The sequence below is a fragment of the Triturus cristatus genome, chromosome 10 (genome assembly GCF_964204655.1).
Source record: "Triturus cristatus chromosome 10, aTriCri1.1, whole genome shotgun sequence".
In the NCBI taxonomy this organism is placed as follows: Eukaryota; Metazoa; Chordata; class Amphibia; order Caudata; family Salamandridae; genus Triturus; species Triturus cristatus.
Genome location: NC_140593.1, coordinates 1,122,018,149 through 1,122,040,134, shown reverse-complemented (window position 1 = coordinate 1,122,040,134; position 21,986 = coordinate 1,122,018,149). Strand labels below are relative to the sequence as shown.

At 42.5% G+C, this 21,986-nt stretch overlaps 1 long non-coding RNA gene across 1 annotated transcript; it reads right to left on the bottom strand.

Annotated features, from left to right (window-relative positions):
- Positions 1-248: 248 nt before the first annotated feature.
- LOC146796677 (uncharacterized) lies at positions 249-21,667 on the bottom strand. Its single transcript, XR_014969653.1, has 3 exons — positions 21,590-21,667; positions 3,366-3,536; positions 249-411 (listed from the first exon to the last, which is right to left on the bottom strand). It is a non-coding gene; the product is annotated as an uncharacterized LOC146796677 (long non-coding RNA).
- Positions 21,668-21,986: the final 319 nt, after the last annotated feature.

Sequence of the window (21,986 nt, the reverse complement as noted above, 5' to 3'; positions counted from 1 at the left end):
ACGCCCTTGACTGTTTATTATAAAGAGTGCATCTAACTTGATAAAAGAGAATTTATAATAAATATATACACAAAATAACATAACAAAAAATGTTAAAATCATTTTACAAATAAAGGAAAATAGTTTACAATGTGCAACCACAGGGCACAGGCGAGAGATAACTCACATGTCTTGGTAGGTTTCACAGGTGACATTAAGAGGAAGTTGAGCTAGGTGGGAGCCATTCACCGCCTCTTGATACTCAATGATGATAGTATGGAAGACATGAATCCACTGAGAGGCATCGAGCAGACTCCATTCCTTGCCGAGTACCACAAGAAGACTTCTCAGAAGGCCCTCTTCAGTTTCAATTGTGAGAGAGGGCATTGCTGATGGGTTATCACATGGGCTCAGCAGCGTATAATTTTCACTCTAACAATGACAAAAAGAAAAATACTTGTTTTAGACTGAATTCCATTCAGTGTTTTTCAAATCCGGTTACAGAAGGAGGTACTCCACAGAGGACACCTAACTGGACACATCTCCAATCAGTGTATTGTCATCTACACGCGTCGGTACCAATGAAACATGTCTGTAGATCAGTCTAGTGTCACACTATGAATTCCAAAGTATCAGTCATTAATCTCTATTCAGTGCTCACGGGGAAGTATCATCAGATAAAGTGCTTGAAATGGATATATGGAGGAACAGGTTCTCACTGTCCCAGAGTACCTGTTTGATCCTACAAAGTGTTGGTACTCTTCCAGTATCACATTGCACCCCTGCTGGGAAGAGTTGCTAGTCTCAGAATAACACATTGCACCCCTGCTAGGAAGTGTTGCTAGTCTCGGAATAACACATTGCAAACCTGCTGGGAAGTGTTGCTAGTCTCGGAATAACACATTGCACCCCTGCTGGGAAGTGTTGCTAGTCTCAGAATAACACATTGCACCCCTGCTGGGAAGTGTTGCTAGTCTCGGAATAACACATTGCACCCCTGCTGGGAAGTGTTGCTAGTCTCGGAATAACACATTGCACCCCTGCTGGGAAGTGTTTCTAGTCTCGGAATAACACATTGCACCCCTGCGGGGAAGTGTTGCTAGTCTCGGAATAACACATTGCACCCCTGCTGGGAAGTGTTGCTAGTCTCGGAATAACACAGTGCACCCCTGCTGGGAAGTGTTGCTAGTCTCAGAATAAGACATTGCACCCCTGCGGGGAAGTGTTGCTAGTCTCAGAATAACACATTGCACCCCTGCGGGGAAGTGTTGCTAGTCTCAGAATACCACATTGCACCCCTGCGGGGAAGTGTTGCTAGTCTCAGAATAACACATTGCACCCCTGCGGGGAAGTGATGGTACTCTCCAGTTCAAATTAATACACAGGAGGTAATCAGTATCTGATCTGATACTACCTGCCAATTTGTAGCACTGTTCTCATTTAAAGTAGTGTTTAGAGCTATGTTGACAATATACCCAGTGATGCCGCAGCATTAACGTTGTCTGTACCGACATCAGAAAATGATGCAACTCTGGGTTGGGATCCCATTTAAGAAACTTATGCCATATGACAGACCTGGACAGAAAATGGGACTCATATCTATCTCTGCTGATCTTTGAGTAAATGAAAAGAGACAGCATCCAAAGTAAGACTGTTCCCCAAACTAGTGATCTTCCAGATGACCCATCCATCTGATACCACAGCGTATGTGTCAGTCAGCTTCCTCAACCAGTCCTGTTCCCTCTTGCACTGGAAAGGCCAGCTCAAGGTCCAACATGGCGCTGGTGCCCAGGAGAAGACTGATTGTAGTTACTCCAGATAAGCAAGAAGTAGGATTGAATGATACATAGGTTGAGTTCTATGGACAGGCATAGTATAAAGACATAATGAGCAGCCTGTCCGTGGCTGTGATGTCTAAGGAGGGGAAAGCACACACCTTTTATTGAGGGGTAGCTATTACATACAGATATAAGGATATAGTGATGTAAGAATGGGCAGTGTAAATCAGCAGCGCATGTTGAAACTAAGCCAAGGCCCTGCTACAGTCTTGTGCCAATGTAGGTGGATCCTTTAGGAAGGATGATGAAGACAAAATACACAAGTTAAATCTCAAGTGAATTTCAAGCTGCTTATGAACGATGAATTTATGGCATCATTTTGGCTGCACTTTAGATTTCTTTACGCTGTTTTATATAGCATAGACCAGCCTCTACAACCTCTCCTCGTGGTAACAGAGCACTGAGCATGAGTGGTATAAGCATTCAGCACATATCATGTACAAGTTTTAGAGTTAAGGTACACTGTCTGAGAAATACAGCTGAAAAAGTAATCAGTACACAGAGGGGACTGAGAGCCCTTTAGAAAAGGGAGGATTCTGCTTAGTAAGACTCAGGATGTGAACAGAACCAAAGGTGAAGAAATAAGCAAAGAAACAGAAGTTACTGGAGTGCTGACTAGGAATTGTTAGCTAACTAATAGTTCAATTAACAATAAGCGGTCAATTTCTGTACTTCTTAAACGGATACCTGAGGAGTGACCAGTTGTGATATCACAACAGAACTCAACATTGAGGAGGGGGAGGCAGGCAAGGAGGGGACATCAATGTCAGAGAGTGAACAATTAGTAGGGAAGGAGTTCGCCTTTGTGGAAAAGGGCGGGCCGCTGGTGAGAAAAGACAAAAATGCTACATATAGGGCAGAAGCGCTTGTAATGAAGAGAAGAGCAAGGAATCTTACCCCTACTAGGTGTAGAGGCATGAGAAAACCAGCAGTTAAAGCATCAGCATGAGTAGAGAGAAAGCAGATGCTGCAGAAGGGGTAACCAAGTGGATACTGGTAGTTCATTCATGTGGACATTTATGGGAGTAGATCCAAAGAGTGGTCGTCACAGAGAAGGACACTATGCAGGGATTCATCAAAAGTTCATGGGCGTCAGCTAAAGGTAGGGGTGACATGCAAGCTCACCAGCACCGGAGAGAAAAGTAGTCATCAGCTTAAATGCAAAGTTAATGGTGGTGAGGAAGAGACGTATCCTAATGACGACGGCAGTCAAGCTATAGAAACTGTTCGGAGGTTAGACACAGGAAGAAGGTGATATGGAGAAGGAGAAGGGTTAGGGTATGATGGGTAAAGGCTAAGACGAGCAGATAAGCCCAGAGGAGAATACCCCAAATAAAGAGGTAACTTATAACTCATGTGAGTACTTGGGTGGACATTCAACTTTCAGTATCAGTTCAGATGAAGGTAAGTAAAGGCAGATACCACACCCTTGCCTAAAGCAGAGGTAGAGAAGCAATGACATGAAGAATTGGGATTCTAGATATAATTGTTCGTGGCAAATCTGATAAAGGCATCATTAAAAAAGTAACATTGCGGTTTATAGCTCACTGTGCCAAGCATTCCTTGAAGTCGCTCTAGGTAGCGATTGACGTCATCAAACGTGTTGAAGTTCATGATTTGCGAGAACACAAATCTGGATATTGTTTTGTTGCAGAAATGTTCAGCAATTAAAGTCAAATCGGCTAATTGGGATGGAGTAAAACCCCCATTTGCGTCTACCTAAAGTGGAGACAGAAAAGATGGTTACCCTTCTTGAAAAATACCATGAGCAAGCAAATATCACAATTTATTTTGCATTATATAAGATGTTATAAAGTTCTAATGAAATAACCACCATATGGACCAATGTATCTCTGACAATATCGACCACTAATTTAACAATTTATTGAATGCTTTTCTGTGATATCTTTAACACAGATATAAAAACGTGTGGCTATCTCCCTCTCCTGGATGTCCTATGATGAAACAATAAACCAAAATGGAGATATGTTGAGCAGTGGTTAAAATACCTCGGATTATTTTTAAAAACCTCAGAAATTAACCCTAAGAGCCATGAAAATCTGCAAGTTCCTGCTTGTACCATATTCCATAACTTGCACCACAGCTATGCAAACCATAACTCGCACACCAAACACATTGATTATGACTTCATAATATTTATACCAATAAATAACATCCAAAAGCATAACGTAACAACACATAATCAAATAAATAAATGGTATTGCATTCATCGTCGTCTCTGTCAAATCGGTTGGTTAATGTGATGTGTAATCTCATCTGTAAGGTGATTCGATATTTGTAACTTCATTTATTATATTAAGGGTCAGTTTATGAAAATTGTATTTTGTGTGGAAGGTATGGTGTGTGTGTATATATATACATATATATATATATATATATATTTATATTCACTTAAAAAACCATAGGTTTCACACAGGTTATAGTTAGGTGGACATTTCACTCGTAAAAAACCAATGAAATTCCCCCGTTATAGTTAGTTCAGATAACTATAACTCGCGCGCCCGCAATCCACTGCTCATGACGTCACATATTACATCACTCATGACATGGTCAGTGGCATCACTGATGACATCACTGCTGACATCATCCTTGTGATAGAGTGGCGGTCGCGCGAGTTATAGTTATCTGAACTAACTATAACGGGGGAATTTCATTGGTTTTTTACGAGTGAAATGTCCACCTAACTATAACCTGTGTAAAACCTATGGTTTTTTAAGTGAATTTGTACGGTTTTTTAAATGCTAAGTTATGTATTTAATTTTATATATATATTTTTTAAGGTTTTTCACCGTGCGCGCATCGTGCGCGCACCGTGTGCTTCGCGCACCGCGCGCGCGCTTTGGGCGCGCACCGTGCACCGTGCACGCACCCCGCGATTTTTATTAAAAAATATAAAATGTTTATTTCACCCATGGGGGTCCTTCTGTGACCCCCTGACAAAGGCTAGGGGGTCAGGAACTCTCTTCCCTGCCCCCTTTTCACGTTTTCCACCTTATTTCCCCCTTTCCTTTTCAGTGCGAGAGACAAAATGGCGGCCGACACTTCCTGATTTCGACCGATTCGAATGTTGACTGACATCTAACAACCAATCAGAATTTCGCTCGCGCACGGCTCGGCACGGTGCCCGCATATAAATATTTATATGCTTTTAAATGCTATTTTCTCAGGAAATACTGAACAGATTGACACCAGACCTGCAAAAGGCACTTCCCTGACCTGAGGACTACCTCTCTGCCAAATTTCAAGTAATTCTGTTCAGCCGTTTGGGCTGTACCTTCGACTAAAGGTCCTATGGAAAAATGCATGGGGAAAACGCGTTTTGGGACCCCCCTTTTTTCTCGGCCCCCGCTTGATGAATCACCCCGAGACTTTCAGGGTAGGAGCTGAGCGGAGCGCCCCATTAGTTTTGAAAATTTCGCGAAGATTCGTCATTCGGCGCCAAAGTTATTCAAAATAGAATGTTGAGATGTCCTATGGAAACACGGTCCTAACTATAACTATCTACTGGCGACCGCCAGTAGATTATATATATATATATATATATATATATATATATATATATATCACGCTCAGAACTCCGTCTTTTTCTCTTCACTCTCGATCGGGTGCTCTCATAGAAGTGACGGACACCGCGTGTATAATCAGGCTCGTGGTACTCTAAATGAAATACCAGCACTCATGGGAACAGTGTCTTCAGTTTATTGAAAGACAAGCCTCACGACAAAACGCGTTTCGGCTGCCGCCTTCGTCAATTGTGATCGGCGCGCGCGTTCGGTAAACAGAAATACATTTCATGTGTCATTACAATGAACATAGGACTTCCGTCAGTCCCGGAGTGGCAGCCATTATTAAACGTGCAAAATCTGCCATAAACTTAACATTTCTTGTTGTTTACAAATTACAACATCCCGCCCTGAATGGGCTTTCTTAAACAATGGAAACAAATTAATACATGTAAAACAATTACACCCTGGATGGGTTATATTGCTGCCCTAAAACTTCAGTGCTGTATCCTAAATTCAAAACAGATTCTTACTGTTACAGGTGAACGGACATTTCTTCTCCACTGTTTAAACCGAAAGGCATCCTGGTCTGATTGTCTATTATGTGTCTTGATTCTAATCTTCTCAATTGAAGTTGTCTATCACCCCCTCTAACACTAGATGGTACATGATCTATGCAAAAGAAACTTAGCAAGTCCCTATTACTTTGATGAAATTTTTCAAAGTGTCTTGCCACCGGGTAATTTACATCCTTGTTATTTATGGCCCTCAAGTGTTCAAGAATACGGATCTTGGTGGGGTGTATGGTGCTGCCTATGTAGCGCAAGCCACACGGGCACACCAAACAATACACCGTGAAGCGGGTATTGCAATTCAATAATTTGTTGATCTTTCTGGGGTGATCAAGACCAGGTATGCTGTAATTAGTGACCTTCCGACTGTTTTTACATGCTCTGCATTTCGTACATGGAAAAAAGCCTGTAATCTTCCCAAAGGGTGGTGTCGTGCTCATTTTGTTACAATGACTCTGGACTAGATCGTCCCGTAGAGTCCTCGCTCTTCTGAATGTAATGAGTGGAGCTTTAGGTATCTCCCTACCAATAATGGGATCTGCTTTCAAAATGTGCCAGTTCTTTCTAAAAATTTCCCTGATAGTTTGGGCATCCTCTGAGAAATCGGTAATCATTCTGAAGTTGTTATTCTTGCGAAGCAAGATGGCGGCTGTGTAAACGGCCGGTGCAGTGTGGCGGTGAAGGCTGAGAGCAGAATGATTAGATCGAGGGACGCTTAAGCACGCATGGAAGGGTGATGGCATGCGAATCCCCTTCGATTTCGTTTTCTGAAAGCAGAGGATGTTGCTGATAGTCTTAGCTACGACAGAAGTACGAAATACCTTTTGCCGGCTGGTAGAGGCTGAGGTGTTGTGCACAGCGTCCTCGGTTTGGTGGAAGCCCCGCGGACGAACGGGGAGGCGGAGCTTAGCAAGAACAGTGCAAACTCGGAGGAGACGGAGCGGAATTGAGCGGAACGGAGCGGAGAAGACCGATGAGAGTAGAATGGCTCCGAAAATCGTGCCCGGGTTGAAAACAACGTCTCAAAGGAAGAAGGCGCCTACTGAGGCCGAAGCAGACGGGCTCTCAACGGAGAGGGGAAGAAAAGGCACGATGAAAACTCGCCAGGCTCCCACTTCAATTGCGGACATTTTCCCAATAGCCGGTAAGGAGAAGGAGAAGGCGGGGGAAGCAGAGGCCACGGCACTTACGGCACTTACGGCTGAGCTGATCGGGGGTAATACGACCATACTGAAGGATAGCGGACCAACGGGGGGGTCGAAAGTTGACTCTAGTAAGGAGCCAGTAATTAGTCAGGAGGGCGACGGTATGCCTGCTGAAATGTACCCCCAGACCAAGACAGCAGAGACAGCAGAGAAAGCGTCTTTAAAAACTGTCTCTCAGGCAGAGGCAGAGGCAGTAGCGGATCAGTTGCCTCAGAACTCAATGAGGTTAGATTTAACCAAACCGAGGTTGGAAGCCAATACGGACAATACAGCTGACATTATGGCTGACAGTGGGGAGATACTAACTACACAATTAGAGGACGCCCCTGATATGGGTTTTCTTGGAATCGAGTTGGACTCTGAAATGGGAGGCCCTTGCATTGAAAAGGAGAAAGCTTCAAGTGAATGTTTCTTTTCGACTTCGGAGGGGGCCGGTTGGTCAGAAGAGGGCGAAGATAGCTCTGACCCAGAGTTTGAAGATGGCTCAGATAGCAATTCGGAAATGGATGCCCCAGTAACGGCAACCAGACCTCCTCTGGATACAAGGCATAAAACTCAGAGCCGCAGGGACATCAGCCTTAATCAACCTTCTACTCTACCTCAGGAAGATCCCGGCGCCAATCATACCAATCTCTCGTTGTTGGAGACGATTCATAAAGAAATTATCGCACATAGAGAGGAGACACGCCAGGACAATCGCAAGGCCCAGGTAGCAATGAGGAAGATGCAGGGCGTTGTGAGGAAATTATCTAAGTCTTGTGCTAACACCGGGGATAGAGTTTCAAACCTGGAAGAGAGAATAGTATCAATGGAGGCCGAAGCAGCTGATTCGGTCTCGAAGGTTAATGCTCAATGTGCCCAGGTTGTTGATCTCCAGTGGAAAACAGAACAGTTGGAAAATAGGCTCCGTCAAAGCAATCTGAGGGTCCTGGGGGTTCCGGAGGGGGTGGAGGGTCTTGATATAAAGGCCTATATCATCAAGCTCTTTGAGCAGGCTTTTCCAGAACTCTCCAGTTGGAACTGGGTTACCGAGATTCAGCGTGTCCATCGTACACCTTTTAAAGTACGCAAAAATATTAGAGGGGGTGACAAACCCAGAGCGATACTGGTGTACTTTGGAAATTATATTCTGAGACAGTCTATTGCCGAAAAAGCAAGACCGGACGCAAGAAGATCCGGCGAAGGTATTTCGTTCTTTGTTCGCCCGGATTATTGTCATTCGACAGTTGAGCGAAGATGGAGATTAAGGGAGCTGATTAAGCCTTTTCAAGATAAGAAAATGCAAGCCTTTCTGATTAACCCGGCACAGCTTAAGGTGCTATCGGAGGGTAAAACTCTATTCTTTAGCTCTGAAATCAAAGCTAAGGAGTATTTGGACTCTATCAATTATACCGGGAAATAGACTTCAACTATTTGTCGGGTTAAGGAGTCAAAAAAAAAAAAAAACTGAATGTCATGTAATATGGCTTAAATGTCCTATACTATACTGTCTATCACCTTTTCTGCACATGCGGCATATGTTTTTTGTAGGTTGTTGATCTTAGAGGCTAATTAGTAATGATTTACTTTTCTGTCCTTCACCGCATGCACCGCAGATCATCACGTGCACAGACAAGGTCTGAGCGCTTCACTGCTAGGGGTAGGTCAGGGTTGGGTGGTGGGGGTGGGTGGATGTCAGGGTTTGGAGGGGGTGGTGGGTGGCTGGGGGGGGGGTCTGAAAACAGGAAAAAGGAGAAAGAGTTGCAGTTGGGTATATAATAGGTTTGACTATCAGTGCAGATGCTTTGTTAGTAGGGAACAGTTAAGGCTCTATGTTGTGCTTGTTTCCCTAGTTTTTCAAATAGATTCACAGGATGACGAATATTAGGATTTGTACGATAAATATTGGTGGGCTGAATGATCACAGGAAGCGTCAAAACCTAGCTCACTTTGTGAAATTTAATAAAATTGATGTGTTATGTCTCCAAGAAACACACCTTCCATGGGCTAAAAGGAATTTGATGCATATGAATGGTTATGAATTAGGGGTCTGTTCATCACAATCCTCGTCAAATAGGGGAGTAGCAGTTTTGTTAAGACCCTCTTTGGGAGGAGTGGGACGGACTAAAGCCGACAGTAATGGGAGATGGGTTTTAGTCGAGTTGGAAAAAGGCTTTTCATTATGCGTAGTGTATGGGCCTAATAATGATGATCCAGAGATGTTCGATTTTTTGGAAGTAGAGCTAGCCACCTGGGTAACCCCTATAATTCTTTGTGGTGACCTAAATATCACAGCTGACTGGGATTCGAATACAGTCTATACTGGACGAAAACCCAGGATTTTTAGGGCTCTGTCATCTCTCATAAGATCACATGGTCTGTCAGATGTATGGCGGATGAGGGAGCCTAAAGATCCAGGATATACGTATTTTTCAAACCCTCACCAGAAATATACTAAGTTGGATTATTTTTTTGTATCTGATTCAGAAAGAAATAGAGTTACAATATCTAAATTACCAAAGCTACTATCGGACCATAACCCTTTGGTGTTAGTATACGAAGTGGAGAGATCAGAAGGAGTCCCTACCAGGTGGACTTTTGAAAGGAAACTTCTACAAGATAAAAGATTTGTAGATCATATAAGGAAATGGGCTGGAGAATTTTTCTCTGCTAACAGATTTAGCGCCTCACGAAATACGGTGTGGGAGGCATTCAAGGCGGCCTTAAGAGGCGAATTAATAAGCTGTGCTGCAAGATTGAGAAGAGAAGATCGGAGTGAGGTCGAAAGGTTAATAAGAGAATTAGCAGGAGCTGAGGAACAACATACCTCTGATATAACACAAGGCAGAGAGACCAATGAGAGCCAAAGGAAATTGCTAGTAGTAAGAGCTGATCTGCAGAGGTTGGTAACACTTAGGGCAGTAAGTGCATATCAAACTGTGAGGCTTCAACGGTATGAAACTGGCGAGCAGGCCGGCAGAATTTTGGCATTACAAATTAAGCAAGAAAGAGTTAGAAATAATATCATCAAAATTGAAGATAATGGGATGGAATTCACTGAAGCGAAGGATATTCTTCAGGTCTTTCAGAACTTTTATCAAGTCCTATATACTGAAGAAAAACCAGTTGCTCAACGAGCTCAAGAGTATGTCGATAACGGTCCTAGGCTTGGTAATGCTGCCAGAGAAGAGTTGGAACAGGATATTAATGAGAATGAGGTAGCAACAGCTCTGCAGGAACTACCCATTGGTAAGGCTTCGGGCCCTGACGGGATCCCACTGGAGATCTATAAATGCTTGGCGGCAGAGATTATTCCACTTTTACTTGACTTATTTAATGGTGTGGTATCGACAGGGGTGGTTCCTGACTCATGGAGGGAAACGAATATAGTGGTTTTCCACAAAAAGGGTAAACCCAGGGAGAAACCGGGCTCATATCGCCCTATATCTTTAATCAACGCAGACACTAAACTATATTCAAAAATTTTGGCAAAGAGGTTGGGCAGGGTCATAGGTTGCCTGGTCTCCCCGTGGCAACATGGGTTTGTACCAGGGCGTGGTACCACGGATCATATTAGGAGGGCAATTACTTTGTTTGATGCTCAGTCTGTTGGGGGAGATGAGATGGCCATGATCCTGCTCGATGCAGAGAAGGCCTTCGACCGGGTGGTCTGGAATTTTCTCTGGGGGATCTTAGCAGGAAGAGGTTTTGGAGAGAAAGCTATAAGGGCACTTAAGGCAATGTATGTTAACCCAGTCGCTCGAGTCGTGGTTATGGGTCTGAGTTCTGATACTATAACAATAAGTCGTGGTACGCGGCAAGGTTGCCCATGTTCCCCAATTCTCTTTGCTTTATACATAGATCCGCTTATTCAAAGGATATTAGGCTGTCCAAGAATTAGACCTGTGATACGGGAGGGGCACGAAACGAAGATCCTGGCGTATGCTGATGACCTGGCCATCATCACGATTGATCCGCACCAGGCATTCCCTGAGCTGATACGAATGGCAAAGGATTTTGGTGAATACTCAGGCTATCTATTAAATGAATCTAAAACGCAAATAATATGCTCCAAAAATATTACAAGAACAGATGCAAGATTTGTAGAATCGGCTGTATATCTAGGGGTTAGAATTAATGCCTCAATAGCTAAGATTATCGATGAGAATTTTGGTCCACTAAGTCAATCTATAGAAAAAGACTTAAAAAGAATTGATGCTTTACATCTCTCGTTGATAGGAAGGGTTAATGTCTTGAAAATGACAATGTTCCCCAAAGTTCTTTATTTATTTCGAGCTATACCCCTCTTTATAGAAGAAAAAATAATTAAAGGCCTGGAATCTATTTTTATAAAATTTGTATGGCAGTACGGAAGAGTCAGGCGCTCTACTAACCTTTTATCTCTTCCTAGGGATAGGGGCGGCTTGGTATTACCGAATTTGAGGCTGTACCATTGGTCTTGTTTATTGATTCATATGTCTATTCTTTTTCGGACAGAGTCACAAACCACTCAGGAATTTCATGGCAGCCAGACTCTTCCCACAATATATGAGCTATTAGTCGGGAGAAAAGCTATCGGTCTTTTAATGCGGGAAATTGACCGTAGATATTATAGGAAGGCACGATTTAAGGTATTGGGAGGTGTTTGGGGGGTTTGGAGAGCCATCTCAAAGTTTTGCCGAATCCCAAAGATACATCGTTATGTACATTTATATAATTCTAGACTATTCCCGCAGATGGTAGCAGACAGGAATCTGCAAGATTGGGAAGAATTAGGAGTTAAGACGCTGGGAGACATAACGAGGGGAGATCAGATTCTTGGATTTGTGGCGCTGCAAACTAGATTTGGTATTTCTTTAAGTCACTGGCTACTGTATAATAAAGTCATTAGCTGGTTGAAGGCTGTAAGACCAAGGACCTTAATATCAGTTGAACTCCCTATTATCGACCAGCTGGTTAAAGGGAGTGAGAAGATCAGGGTATTCTATAATTTATTATGTGGGGAAATACAGGATGATTTAGAAAAAACAGAAGCAGCTCTGGCTTTAAAATTGGGAAATTCCGACATAGATCTAGACCTAGCCCTCCTATTAAATAAGAAAATATTCCGATCAACCAATTTGAGGGCACAGCACTATAAAACGTTGTTTAATTTATATTACACACCTGCAAAGTTATTTGCTTGGGGTATAAGGGAGGATGATATGTGTCCCAGATGTAAGCGAGGCGAGGCAGACCAACTTCATATGTTTTTTGAATGTGAGTCTCTGCTAGGAATACGGAGGGAGATCGAAAAATTTTGGGAGATGTTGTTAGGGAAAAAAATACCTCTGTCCTCAACTCTAATGGTTTTAGGCACGGACAACAGATTAAAAGTAGGGAGAACGGAGGCAGCCCTGGTGTTTATTTCTGTGGCAGTGTTTCGGTTATTAATCTCTGCTGGCTGGAAAGATTCAGTACCCCCCTCCTTTCAAATGTGGCTTTCCAGATTATTAGGTATGCATAATATTGAGATTGCTTTGTATGCACTGAAAGGGAAAAAAGTACGGGATTTCGGGGAAGGCATCTGGGCTCCTATCACAAAGTGGAGAGAGGCTAGTCTTGAGGGGAATTAGATTTGATCTGACTTTTTCTGGACCAGATTGGGAGGTGGTCTTATTTTTGTATGTGATGAATTGGGAAGCTGAATCTTTGCACTGATATTTAATGTCGAAGTGATGTTTCTTTTTTTTTTTATGTACACTTACTGCAACCAATAAAAATATTTAAAAAAAAAAAATGAAGTTGTTATTCTTACCTCTCTTACTACTTTTTTCCCTGTTTGTACTTCCTTCCTCAATAATCAGATCAGTTCTGGATTTAGCTTCAGCCTTTCTCTTGGCCACTTCTAGAATATCCTGATGGTACCCTCTAAGCCTGAATCTATTCATGCTCTCTTGTGCTGCGGAGACATAATCGCAGTTGCGTGTGCAGTTTCTCTTAATCCGAAGAAGTTCGCCATATGGAATGCTAGTTTTAGTTCTTTCCGAATGGCAACTTCGAGCATGCAACACGGAGTTTCCCGCGGTGGGTTTCCTGTGCAAGCGAGTGCACAGTCTGCCCTCCGCGGTGAACACCGTGAGGTCCAGGTAGTTCACGGAAACCTTGCTTATCTCCCCCGTGAACTTGAGGTTAAGGTCATTGTTATTCAGTACTTTCACATATTCAAGTGCCTGTGTTTCTGTTCCTTTAAATACAATGAATAAATCGTCAATGTATCTGGTCCAACTTACGACCCTATGGGTCCAGTTACAATTGGACTCCGCCCAGGCGACCTGCTCCTCCCACCAGCCCACGAAAAGATTCGCGTAGCTGGGGGCGAAGCAGGTCCCCATCGCGGTACCTCGTACCTGTCTAAATAGGAAATCCTGAAACAGAAAAATATTATTGCTCAGGCAAAACGTTATGAACTCTATTAGCATGTTGTTATGTTCTACCAGATTAATGGAACGATTGCTCAGAAAGTACTTGATTGCCTCCAGTCCTTGCATGTGGTCAATACTGGTATATAGGCTAGAAATGTCAAGAGTCATCATTACATAATCGTTATCCCAAGGCATGCTTTCTACTTTGATCAAGAAGTCCTTAGTATCCTTGATGTAGGAGGTGAGGTTCGTCACGAATTCAGACAGGAAGAAATCTACAAAAGTTGACATATGTTCAGTCAAACTTCCCAAAGAGGAAACTATGGGACGGCCGGGTGGGTTGATGGCGTCCTTATGCAGTTTCGGAAGGTGGTAAAAGGTTGGTACTTTAGGATGTTTACATTCCAGGAAGCCATACTCTTCTTTTGACAGCATGCCTTTATGGTACCACTTATTCAGGAGTGTTCTGTAGGACGCTATACTGCTCTCAAAATCCTTCCGTGTTACCTTTGCGTAACTTGATTCATCATTGAGTTGTTTGAAGGCTTCACTTTGGTAATATTCCAAAGTCATCAACACCACATTGCCACCCTTATCCGATGGTTTGCATACAATCATCTTATCTTCCTGCAGACATTTAATTGCCTTTCTTTGGGTCGCAGTTATATTCCCACATTCCCTCTTTGCATTATTTCTGCCACGTAGTTTGATAAGTTCTTGTGTGACTGTTTCAGAGAAAACATCAATTGAATCTGCCGGCATCATGGGAACAAACCTTGATATGGGCTTGAAGGGGCTTCCCGGATTTATTTGCATTATTCCTGCTTTATCAATGGTTCCTGCGATATTAGGAATCAGTTCCCTCGGGTCTCCTTCCTCCTGGAGTTCTTCCAACACAGCCAGTGTTTCCAAGTCCCCCGCCACAAGATTGTCCATATCCAATTGGGTCGTTCTACCTTTATTCTGGGTAGATCCCTTTCCTTTAAAATACTTGGTCAGTTTCAGTCTTCTTGAAAATTTAAATAGATCGATCCTAGTCTGGGTATATTCAGATTTCTTTGAGGGGCCGAAGCCCAATCCAAGTTGGAGTACCTTCAATTCTGCATCATTCAATCGCCTTGGTGTCAGATTTACGACAGTGATCGTTTGTGATTCTACCGTCTCATCCCCCGTTTGCTCCGAGTTATCCGAGGCGATGCGGTACTGCTGCTTGCGCCAGCCGCCTCTCCTCGTCCGGCGTTTGCTCTTCTCCTTGGTTCCGAGGGTTTTCCTCTTCCGCCCCTGCCCCACGTCTGTCTTATGATCCGAAACTCCTCGTGAAAAGGGGTGATCGTCTCGCTTCCTGTAGGCTGAGGTTCTCTTTCGTCACCGCTCACATCCACGTCCGTTACTTCGGACTCAGAGGTATCTACTTGTTCAGTTGTTACTTTGTTCTTACTGCTTATTAGCTGTTTCCTGGATAAATCATATCGTTTGGCAAAAGTCAGAACGCGACCTTGTTCATAATCTCTCTCGTCGCGTTCGAACTTACTTTGTTTTCTCTGTCTGATTTTTTGTTCATATGATGCAATGCGTTTTTTCATCGCCTCTTTAAATTCATCCAGCTTACTCTTCTCGCAATCTTTTGCGATCTCTTTCTCTAGTTCCTTGATATCCTGTAATGTAGCTTCTCTATCAGCCCAAGCAAATTTGATAAGAATCAGTAACATCCCCTTGGATGAGGCTGCCGTGTGCTCCGCCCATTCTTCTAGGAGTTTCGGGTTGGGATTCTCGTATGCAGGAATTGTATAAATTCTCAAACCACGCGGAATCCTTTTCACATCTATATAATGTTGAAGTGAGGTGGCCTCCCACCATTTACGAACTTCTCGTTCATACAGTCTTTCAAGTCTTGTTAGTTGCTCTTTTAGTGGATTGGCACCTCGAGCTGTATTTTGCCCATTGCCGCCGTTATCACCTTCAGAGCGAAAATCTGTTTTTTTCTTTCTGAATATTTCGCTGGCTACCTCGCGTCGCGCCTCCTCATCAAACATATCCCTTCGAGTGTATGTTTAACTCAGTGCTTGCGTGGTGCGCTGTTCCCTCGATCTGCTGCTCGTAAAATAACAGTTACAATAACAGTTATAAAGTGTCCTACCGGGCTTCGAAGCGTGCTTCCTTCTTGTATATGCCGCCTGGTTCAGCTGCGTTGAAAGGATCCGCGTCAAGGTAGTATTTGATCAGCTGAGATAGCTGTCCCTTTTCGTCCGGTGAAACAATGTAGCAAGGATTGCTGGAGCAGCGGTGAAGAGAGATTTAAATCACGCTCAGAACTCCGTCTTTTTCTCTTCACTCTCGATCGGGTGCTCTCATAGCGGTGACGGACACCGCGTGTATAATCAGGCTCGTGGTACTCTAAATGAAATACCAGCACTCACGGGAACAGTGTCTTCAGTTTATTGAAAGACAAGCCTCACGACAAAACGCGTTTCGGCTGCCGCCTTCGTCAATTGTGATCGGCGCGCGCGTTCGGTAAACAGAAATACATTTCATGTGTCATTACAATGAACAGAGGACTTCCGTCAGTCCCGGAGTGGCAGCCATTATTAAACGTGCAAAATCTGCCATAAACTTAACATTTCTTGTTGTTTACAAATTACGCGCCGATCACAATTGACGAAGGCGGCAGCCGAAACGCGTTTTGTCGTGAGGCTTGTCTTTCAATAAACTGAAGACACTGTTCCCGTGAGTGCTGGTATTTCATTTAGAGTACCACGAGCCTGAATATATATACATATATATATATATATATATATATATATATATATATATATATATATATATATATATATATATATATATATATATATATATATATATATATATATATATATATATATATATAAATATATATATACCCACAAACATATTGTTTTTACCACATTGCCACCATGAACTTATATGTAGGTCAGAGTTTCCATAGGAAGAGCTTTATTTTGCTTATAACTGGTGTGGTTTGATGAATCTTCGTGAAACGTTTCCAAATAAAGTTCATCCAACTCAGCTCCCTCCTGGAACATTTTGATATGATCTGTCTGTGGGGCTGAATTATAATTCAGAGTGGGGATGCTGCCATCATTGTTACATCTATGAACTCCTAATGATTCTGAAAAATCGAACCATCATACAAAGAACAACTGTTGCAAATGAGCCACACTGATTCAGCAAGAAAGTGGTAATTGTGCATTTTAGAGCACACTGTCACAACTAAATCACGAAGTCACGGAGTGGTAGTGCACTGTCATTTACAGTCAGAACATTTTCCTCTGAAATAATCACTACATTTTTACAGACATACAGGTCCATTTTTATCAAACTTATAATGATATTTAAAAAGCCACGCAAGGCCACTTTGCGTGGACCTGCAAGACTTGGTAAATGTCGAGTAACGCAGGGCAGCACAAATCGCTGCATTGCGTTACTCCCAGGGAGACATTACATGGGTGGAGCGTGGGTGTTCCCTTGCATGCACCCATGTATTTTGGTGCATTCCCAGATTTACCGTCAGTGGTAGAACTAGGAATGTGTCAAATTGCTATTCCACCTCAGGAGAGGCATAACAAGGATAAATACGTTTATTTCTCCTTGTTTATTCCACTTGCATTCTGCAGCACATATAGAAAGAGGAAAATGCCACTGAGGATTGGTCTTGTGCAGGTGTCCCTTCTAAGGCTGGGTGGAGTTCCGTGTAAAAAACTCTGCCCCGCTACGCGGAGCTCCGCTAGTGGCAGAGTGTATTAGATAAATGCCTTTCGCAGTGATTTTCAGCGCCGGGTGTTTGTCCGCACTGTGCACTGCACAAGCGGGCAGTGCTTCCTATCTGCTGCTCGAGTAGGTTTTTTACTCAAACTGCAGCTTCCTCAACGCGAGCGATTGCGAGCATACTAAACCACTCTCAATGAGAAATCTGACCCCCCGTGTTGAGAAATCTCTGCAGAAGGTTGATTTTCCACCCTCGCCAACTTGACGCTGACGATCGCGAATGATAAAAAATCTCGCAGGGAGGTGGTTTCCCCTCACTTTTGCTAGCCAGCTTGATGTTGACAACCACGAGCAAGGAATAAAAACACTTGAGGGGAGTTTTCAGAACTCCGCAGGCTCCGTGTAACGCGTAGTGCGGAAAACTCCGCAAAACTCCGCGATCGGAGCGGAGTTCACTGCCCAGGGTTAGTCCCTTCTTGCACAAAAACAATCCTGCCCACAATGCAGGCACCCTTGCAATGTACCTGCATTGTCAGAAGGCAGCCAAAGGGGAAACAGCCTTTACAGCAAAGACTAAACAACGGGATGCCTTTCACAAGCACGGCTTTACAACAAAAGTGCTTTTACCACAACATACTTTTACAACAATGATTTTGTGCTTTTACCTTGGATGCCTTTTACCACGAAAATCATGGTAAATATAAGTATTTTGCAGATAAATGTATTTATATTTATATATATATATATATGTATATATGTGTGTGTATATATATATTGATATATATATGTGTATATATATATATGTGTGTATATATATATTTTAGAGTTTAGAGTGGGTATGTTTTTTAGGTCGTAAGGGGATTTTTAGGGTTTGGGGTTGGTATGGGTTTTTGGGTAGTAGGGGTATTTTAGGGTTTAGGTTGGGTATGGGCTTTTGGGTGGCAGAGGAATTTTTAGGGTTTAGGGTGGGTATGAATTTTTTAGTGGTAAGGGAATTTTTAGTATATAGGGTGGATATGTGTGACACCAGTGCATGTGAAAGAAAATAACCCTGGCTAAATCCATTCAGGACCTTGGTCAGCTACAGCACACATGAATTCTCACCCCTGAAATGGAGCACTGGAAGTAATTGTGCCCATTTTCTTCCAGAGATGAGGTGTTTGCACTAATTACGCATGGGGTTCTGCTGGTGGATAATGTGTAATTTTTAATATTTCTCCGCCCACTCCTTCAAGCAATGAGGGCTTTCTCCTTCCAGCCGGTGCTATTTTTCTATATATGCCCAAACAACCCGCGTTTGTACTCAAAGATGATGCCCTACCACAGAGAACACCCTGCTTCACTATTGCAAGCAAAGGAACCACAATTGTAATACAAACGACAACAGGTGAATTGCTATGAAAGATACATAGACACGTTCTCTGAAAGACCGATACAGAAACTGTGCATTAAAAGCCCATGCCGTGCTTGAAGCATATTGGCCGAATCACGAGAGCAGCGACGGATAGGGTCTCATAAAACGTGCATTGTAGCTGTGTACAATGTCAGGGCCACGATTGGCAATTAGTAGGGGGCCTCGTGCACCTCGTCCCCTTATTAAAAATATAAATAAGCACCCTGGACCTGCCCCACCTAGGGGCCTATGTTTAAACAAGTGTGGGAGACCACGCTTGTTTTTTTTTACAAATTTTTACTGCAAATTCATGAATCTGTCCCAATTTGTGCTGCAAAACTTAAAAAAAAAATACTTTTTGGCCCATGTGGGGTTTCATGGGGACCCCACTACCAGGCCTAAGGGGGTCAGGATAGTTCTAACCTGCCCCCTTCTGTCTTTTTTCAGGTTTTTTTAGGGACTTGGCTGACAACACTTCCTGGTTGAAGTGTTGGCAGACAGTCAGATCTCTGCATGAGATAGGGAGGATTCGCGGAGGGTTCGAGCCTCTAGATATAAAAATGTATTTTTCCTTAAATATCTCAAACTAGTGAATGGATTTAACCAAATACCAAAAAACACTCTTTCTGGACTAACAGCTAGCTCCTGCCAAATTTGGTGTAATTCCGTCCAGCAGTTTTGGCTGTAGTCGTGTTCAAAATCCTAATGGGAAATTGCATGAGGAAAAAGAGTTTTGGACCCATCCCTCTTTTTCTTGGCCCCCGCTTGATAGATCACCCCACTTAATGGATCACCCCAAAACTTTCAGGACAATAGCTGAAGTGAGTTGCCAACTAGTTTTGAAAATGTTGTGAAGATTCATCAAATGGCGCCAAAGATATTGGCAAAACAAAAAACGCTTTTCCTATGGAAACTAGGTCCTAACTAAACCTACTGGTGACTGCCAGCAAGTATATATATATATATATATATATATATATATATATATATATATATATTCCACGTACTCCGTCAGTTATCCTGCTCCCAGCACAGCGGGTGCACCAGCCGCGAGGGCGGAACTCGCGAATCACTTTCAGCCACAGTTTTCAAAAATTGCTGCGCACTCTGGTCAAATGCAGTTAAAGTAATTTATTTCAATTCGTTGCAAAACACGATCTGTAAACGCTCTGCTGACAAACGCATTTCAGCCTCCTGGCCTTCGTCAATGTCAATAGTGTTCAATTACCATAATCTATTTAAGCATTTCATTGGTTGCCATGATCATAGAAAAATGGGAATAAAAAGCGGACTACATATATACAGGTATTCAGTGTGGGAAGTGTCGGCCATCTTAACACTATGTAATACCATAATTCTCAGACGGATTCCACGTTAGGCTTTTCTCTCAAATTATAGAGACAAATAACTTTTGTAAATCAGGAATATATACATGTGTTTCAATTCACAATTAAGTAAACAGAGTTCTGTCTCACCGACTAAATTCATGAAAACACTACGTTTGCTAATCATAAACGTGTTGCAAAAAATAATAAAAAACGCCCTGAATGGGCTGTCTTTCATATAAATCAAGAATGTGTACATGTGTTAATACACAATTCTGTATCTACAGCTTTTAAATTCATGAAAGCACAACGTATGTTAGTCATAAACGTGTTACAAAGAAATAACGCCCTGAATGGGCTGTCGTTCATTCTGCTAGTCTGAGTGGTTAATTGCCATTCTTCCCCATAATCAAAAAGTTTCAAGGGACAGCGGTAGGGTATAGGTTGCTCTATCCAATAAAGGACCAGAGTTCCTCCTCCTGATTCAGTCCCCCCGGGGTTCTGGTGCGTAGCTCCACTATGAGTTTCGCCTCAAGTTGTCTCAGTGACCTGACTCTGTCCCCTCCTCTTTCTCCCGCTGGGACCTGGTCTATGCAAAAAAATGTCAGTGTGTCACTCTTAGCACCATGCACCCCAGCAAAGTGCCTCGCCACTGGGTACGTTTTGTCCCTGTTTGTTATGGCTCTTTTGTGTTCCAAGATACGCTTCTTTGCTGGGTGTATGGTGCTTCCAATGTACTGCAGTCCACAAGGACAAACCAGGCAATATATTACAAAACTAGAGTTACAGTTAAGAAGTTTGTCAATAGATCTTTTAGCCTTTTTGCCTGGCACTGCATAGTCTTTCACCTTTTTGCAGTTTTTGCACGCCTTGCAACTCATGCAAGGAAAGAAACCAGTTATGGTTGGTTTGGTTCTCGGTTTCTCCTCAAAGTGGCTGCGCACCAGAATATCTTTTAGTGAGGATATATATATATATCTATACCTTCACCTTCGTTTCCCCAAGAGGATTCCTCACGCACTCACGGACAGAAGCCAAGCTTAGCCAGTAAAGTTTAGTTGCAATCCATTTAATCACAGCGTGCCAGTTCAAACAAAGGACTCTACGCGTTTCACCTCCCCTGAGGCTTGTTCACGAGATTTACCAATGATTCAAGGATTTTTTTTTCTCTTTTTTAAATACCTCTAAAAAAACGTAAGTGACATCACATCCTGTTTTAGTGCAGCAAGGAATTGTGGTCTTCGTAGTTTCTAAACCTATTTGCCACATTTTTAGTACATTTATAACTAACAATATGTCTGCTAAATTTCTAAACAAGATTAACATTTATGCAACCAATTTACTTTTTTGGTTTATCAGGTTGACTGCAATTTGGTCATATATCTATACCTATACATATGTGTGTAGTGGGTGCGTTTATTTGATGCAATAAAATCTTTACCAAGGAATTTACCTCTTCCTAATCTTCATACTGCTGTAAAAATGGTGCAACAGCGAAACAAACATCAGTCATTTCCAGTTTTTGTGATGCAATATATTCATTGTTATAACAATCCCTTTCATTGTCTTCCACTCAGTCATAGGAGAACAAAGCCAATGAGTGCAACGAAATTGTCTGTCAGTATTTACCAGGTTGAAGTTCTTGTTAAAAGTCAGGAGCTCTTCAAAGGTTGTTAGTTGTAGAAAAACTCCTAGATTCTCCTCAATCCACCCTAATGGATCAGTATTTGCACATGTCACCCCTAGGAACAGAACAATGGAAAATCAGACAAAAATGTGATATTGTTATTTCAAGTATATTATAGATTTGTATTACAAATACACACATGCAATCATGTAGAGCTGTAGAGCTTTACACTGCTTCATTATTTAATCAACACTCTAGTAATGTAAGTTTAGTATTGGTAAGGTTTTACTGTAGTTCTTGTATTATAATCTTAGGATTCGGAATGTGAAGCCCATTGGCTGTTGTTTGTTTTTCATCAACTGCATTCTATATTCCAAGTTAGTTGGCTCTTTCTCCTGA